General features: G+C 38.4%; 1 pseudogene; it reads left to right on the top strand.

Moving 5' to 3' along the window:
- Positions 1-1,927: 1,927 nt before the first annotated feature.
- Positions 1,928-2,399, top strand: LOC108534350 (60S ribosomal protein L23a pseudogene; annotated as a pseudogene).
- The last annotated feature ends 3,817 nt before the right edge of the window (positions 2,400-6,216 follow it).

The raw sequence follows: 6,216 nt of genomic DNA, 5'->3' as shown, positions 1-6,216 counted from the left end.
TGGATTAAAAGAGTTTAGCAGAGTGTCCAGTATGATATCGTTGTTTGTATGTTTTCATAGCGCCACATGAAGAAATTTCTTTTTAGAACACTATGACCTTGTTTAAAGAGAAATGATGTTAGAATGCTAACATCCTAGGATACCACTTGAAACCTCAGAGTCATACGTGTCACTTCAAATGCAAACAACACATTCTTCTCAACCAGCCATTCTGAGCCATTTGACAGAATACAAATCCTCTGGTCAACTAAGTACTCTCAAGTATTATTATTTTCATATTTTTTCCTCTATGAACCTCCTTCCTAATTATTTTCAACACTCCTTTTGAAAACAATGTTTCATTAAAATAAATTTCATATTCCCATATTCTGAAAACACTCCCTCTACAATCTCGTCTTACACTAAAATCTTCCTCTTGCCCCAAAGCCTTTTGAAATGATGGGTGTTCATTTTCCCACAATGTGTTTATCAAAACATCACAAAGACAATATTTGCATTCTCCTCTTTCCCCTTTTTTGCGGCTACTTCTAGACCATTGCTTTTCTACATTTATGAAAAGTGAACAAACAGCAAAAAAAAAACTCTTTAAAGTTCTGGACATTTCCTCACAATGTGCTGCGTCTTTTGGATAGAGTCTGATCTCATTTTCGTGCCTTACCTTTTGTTATCTTTTTTAAAACACTGGTAGCCTTTGTTTCTTTTTGGTGTGTTCCTGCTATTTGCTGTCATCTGCTACTTTTTCTTCATGGTGAAGTGCTTACTTGAGTATGTTTGTCATCTGGATTGTGACTTTATCTTCAGAGAATCTCGAGAATGTGTCTTCCTCCAGAGTTGTGTTATTTTTACAGAACTGTACAATTATCATAAAATTATTATAGAAAGTGGACATTATTACTCCTACAATATTGTTTCACAGTTTTTGGCTTCCAGATCCTACAGAGAGAATAAATTCAAATCTCAAAATCACAAGGCAGAAGGCAGAAGGCATGGATACAAACAACCAAGGAGACTCATTTCCCATCCTCACCCCAGGACAAAACAGACAAACCCCCATGTCATCCTCTCTGCTGTGTCAGAAAACCATGGTTGAAAAATGCCTATCCTGACAGGCAATTTGTTTCTGATACACCATTTGATTGAGGCTGTATCCCTGGCTTTAAGCAGAAGACTCAGAACTTCTATCTTAACATAACTTAAAGCTGAATATCCTCTTTCCAAAGGCATGTAAAAGCCAAGTCCTTGGCTACTAAGATTGAAAAATACCCGCAGGCAACTGCAAAATAAACTCTTACTGTTCTGGTTTTCATTTTCCTCTCGGTTTCTAACTTCCAGAGATTTCCTTATGTCTACATAGATGTGTGCTTATATGTACATATGCATTTATGTATGAATATATTCTTGCCAGGTCAGTTAGGCATTTAAATGGATATTTGTTATATTGTATCCAGCAATTCCAGGTGATACAGAAGGGTTTTCAGGTTTTCTAATCGACCACATTGACAGAAATGGAAGTCTTCTGGTCTATTTCTCCTATTTTTTTTTTCTTTATGGTTTCTTCTTACTTCTAGTTTCGGCTTATTCAGAGCTTTTCATGGCCCCTGCTAACAACTACATTCTCTTTACCATATGAATACCATGCTTCAGAGATTTCACTATTGATATGCCCAAGAGAAAGGAGGGTTTGTCCTAGCTAATGACAATTATTTCCTGCTTAAAAAGAGCTTTGCATAGCAGGCCATCATTACAGGCCACTGGTCAGACTGTAGATTGGCTGCTCCAGTGTTAGTGACTCACAAGTGAGTTCAATTAGCTATGATTACAACAGTGTGGCCATTTGTCTACAAAATGAATGCTATCTCAGCAGACTCTTCAGTGAGGCAATTCTCTTGTATAGTGACTGTCATTATGAAAGTAACCATGAGACAAGATGGTGCCAAAAGCAAAGAAGGAAGCTCCTGCCCCTCCAAAGCAGAAGCCAAAGAGAAGGCTTTAAAGGCCAAGAAGGCAGTGTTGAAAGGTATCCACAGCCACACACACACAGAAAAAGATCTACACATCACCCACCTTCTGGCGGCCCGAAACACCGTGACTCCGGAGGCAGTCCAAATATCCTCGGAAGAGCACTCCCAGGAGAAACAAGCTTGACCACTATGCTATCATCAAGTTTCTGCTGACCACTGAATCTGCCATGGAGAAGATAGACAACAACAACACATTTGTGTTCATTGTGGATGCTAAAGCCAACAAGCACCAGATCAAACAGGCTGTGAAGAAGCTCTATGACACTGAGGGGCCGAGGTCAACACCTGATTCGGCCTGATGGAGAGAAGAAAGCGTATGTTCAACTGGCTCCTGATTACAATGCTTTGGATGTTGCCAACAAAATTGGAATCATCTAAACTGAGTCCAGCTGATTAATCCTAAATATACGTATATCTTTTCACCATATACATGCCTCTCTGTCAATTTCTGGTTGGGCTGAGAAGCCATATACAGGCAGTGACGTTGTAACAGGGTTTAGGCAAGACTCCTGGTTCTACTGATCCTTTTGAAACACTCACCTTGCCACTCCACCATGCTTGATGACTCCAGAGATCTTTGTGACTAGAGTTAGTGTCCTAGAAGAACCAGAACTCAGAACTTGCCTTGCTGAGGGTAACAAGAAGCTTTACAAGAACCCCTTCTTTTATCCTTGGAAGAGGCTGTGGGAAACCATTGCTCAGAGTTTGAAGGGCATTAGCATCCATTTCAGGGGAGTGTGGGTTGGCTGGCTTTTGGGTAGCATTTGTCCTCACACACCCATCTACTATGCCCAACTGGTCTGTCTGGTTCCCTCACTCCTTGCCCAATAAAGGACAAGGACTTCAAAAATAAATAAATAAATAAATAAAAGTAGCCTACATAGTGAAAGAATGACCTACCTAGTGCCTTACCACCTGGAAAACCCAGGAACATTAGTTACACACCAAAGAAGTGTCCGTATGATAAAGCTATGTATTCCCTTTCAACCTATTCCAACCTCATCCTTGAAGTTCTTCTTCCAGTCTTTCCCACATACACCCTAGTCTCCTTCCTCCCATTTTCATTTCAGCTTAGCCAAAGGCTCCCCCAGGTAGAATTTTTCCCACTCCAGTAGGTTCCTACGAATGGTATAATTATGTTGTCTTAAATTCCCAGATCCTAAAGTTTGAAAGTATCTCTGTAGATGGTCTTGAGATCTCAGAGACCATCTCTACATAAAAATTGGAAACAGGTTGCCATTAGGTGCTAAGGCCAGATATCAGCATTTTTCAACCATGGTTTTCTGACATATTGGTTTCAACAATTGTGAGATAATTTTAAATATTTTGTTATTAACAATAAATGCATAATGCTTATGAGGAATTTGCTTTTTATTTCATAATGTCACTTGCATCATGATCATTTGCATTCTGAGTGAAGATTTTAAAATAAAATTGTAAGTAATATATCAGTGAAATCTCTGTATTTGAAAACTACAGACATAAAATTCCTTGGAAGGAAATCAGGGAGTGAAGAAGGGTTCAAAATATATCAAAGGATGAAGAACAAGGCTTCAGAATACACACAGAAAGCAAGTCAGCTCCCAAGGCTCAGAGGCAGGAGCTCCCACAGTTGTCCCCCAGATGGCAAAGGCTGCTGAGGACTCCACTACCAGGAGGGTGGAAAGCTAACCATTAAGATACTGCTTACTCTTCTACTCAAGATTCACATTCAAAAGCAGGGCAACTGATTGGTCTAATTTGTCCTTGACTAGAAGACATCAGACCTCTGATTACAGCAGTAACGATGCTGTTTTAAAAAGGAAAATGAACGTTGAGCAGTGAAATAAAATAAAATATGACTACATACATAGCAGTTTCAGTAAGCAATGCTTGTCTGCCCTGTGTTTTCTTTCTTACTGAGAAGAACAGATGGAGAGTTACAAAACAGTAGGAACCAAGTGTTTTATGCAAATTCTAAGCATCCTTTACACAAGCCCTAAGCATCATATTTTTTATAAAAAGTCAGTGCTTTAAAAAAATTATGTGTGATGAAGATAGCTCCTGATTCAAATCCAGAAGCAAGACTAACAAGTATAATGTATATGCTTTGTAAATATTCTGAAATCAGCAAATGCAAGCCCATCACTTGTTATAAAACAGAATGAAAATAAGTTCTCTACTCCTACCTCAACAGCCCCCTTTGTTTACCCCTGATTTCTGTGGCGGTTTTCAGGCCCTCATCTCAGTTTCTTCATGCTCTGTGCTCATTGTGTGTGAGTCATGACGAGGCTGTCAGAAGCAGGGTTGCCAGAGTGGGGCTGGCATCAGCGATCATTCCTGAAGTGCCAATGGGCATGATGTGCAGACAATTCCAGGCTCTTCCTTGCCTTCACAACTTTTGGTAACAGGTGCAGCAAATGAACTCCTGCCACCGTCTTCCTTAAATGCACACAAATAAAGCATTACCATGTCTTGGATGTGAAGTGCTGCCTACTTCCATGAATCATATTTTGTGTTCATGACTCTGCAACTGGGAATTAGTCATTTAGACTTAATTAGTTTCTTCAAAATAGCAAATGCCTGTGCCAATAATTTAATATCCAGATGTAATTTATATAGCCATATAACATCTACAAAAATGCCAATTTACACACTTAACCGATAACAACATATATATATTTTTTGCACTCTGCCGACAAAACCCCAAATGAACTCCGAGAGTCATGTGTTGAAACTGGCTGCTCTCCTCCATTTGTAAGGGCAGTCAGAATTAAGGGCTGACTTTCAGCAATGCTGAATCCAACCAAGTGCTTGACAAGGCCCCATTCAAGGAAAATGCAAATAGAACAAATCATGCTTCAGGCAACTTGTAAAGTTGTATTTAAATTTAATAATTTTATCAGATTTTGACTAAATGACAAAATTACATGACAGGCCTGTATTTTTTTAGGTACCTAAATCACAACTACTAGAGAAACAAGCATGCCACTAGAAATATAAATAACTCTTTGAATCTGATGCTCGGTTTTTCTACCACAAACACAAGCTCAAGTGTATAGAAATGGGTCTCATCCTTAGCTTTATTTTCTATGCATTTAATATTTGCAGAGACAGAAAAAGAGAAAATTTAATGTGTGGACTGTCCCTGAGATATTTCTTAAATTATTTGCAATCATCACAAGAGTATAATAATCTATTTTGCTGAGGATGAACAAAGCATATTTAAATTTCCAACTCAACCAACAACAATTTTTGAGTTTCTGCTGTGATTTAAATATATGTAACATCTCCGAAAGTGACTGGAGAATATTTTCTAGACACAAGTGGTTGTTGTTAACTTAATAAATATTCATTTTACATCTACTAATATGGATGTAATCACAAAACAAAATAAGCCTCATTACAATTTTTCAAAGTAGGAAATGTATGATTACCAGTTTTGGCCATAGAGTCTCTAATAATTGCTATTTAGTGAATACATGAAACAAATATCAATATATGATGATATATGGAGAAATCATTTAATTTGGTGCCTGCTGAGAAGGGCTAGTGACCTAGGTCATAACTTAGCAGGAAAATGAATTGGGTTAATCAGGACCACCCTTGGGAAATTGAATTAAGTAATATAGATCAAGTGAGGCAGTTAATGGTGAATATAAAATTGAAAGGGTATGATAGAAGTGAACAGAGAAAACATGAAAGGCCAAATTCAAGGAAGGGTCAAGTTCAAGCAGAATTGGAAAAGGATAAAATAGTTGGCAAAGAAAAGAGATAAAGTGCCCAGTCCCAAGAGTTATTTTGGGTTTCTGATGGGTTTACTGCTCCAATTGCAATGCATGTACTGCCTTGAAATCCCTTTTGTTCTATTACATTGCTTGGTACATGGCTTGAGTCTTTTTTCCTTAAAAAACAAACAAACAAACAAAGAGCCCAACTACGGTATAGTCTATGTCTATTAATCCTGAGAATGGTTGCATAATGCAGCAGCTGACTCTCCAAGAATGCTGGGTCTGCAGTCTCTCTGACAGTTAAGTGTTCTTTGCATGATCAGCCATCTCCTGCTCTGGTGACAGAAGGTGAAAAGTTAAAGCCCTATCGGCACTAATAATCTCTTCCTTTTCAGTTCCTGATGCAAATATCAGACATCTCACTTGAGTAAAAATGGACCCTACAGCACTTCTGGTGCAATGACTTTACATTCCTCTCTCTGGCA

Source organism: Rhinopithecus bieti, unplaced genomic scaffold (genome assembly GCF_001698545.2).
Source record: "Rhinopithecus bieti isolate Rb0 unplaced genomic scaffold, ASM169854v2 scaffold_10612, whole genome shotgun sequence".
Classification (NCBI taxonomy): domain Eukaryota; kingdom Metazoa; phylum Chordata; class Mammalia; order Primates; family Cercopithecidae; genus Rhinopithecus; species Rhinopithecus bieti.
The sequence above is the reverse complement of the archived record's forward strand: the minus strand, read 5'-3'. Positions and strand labels throughout refer to the sequence as shown.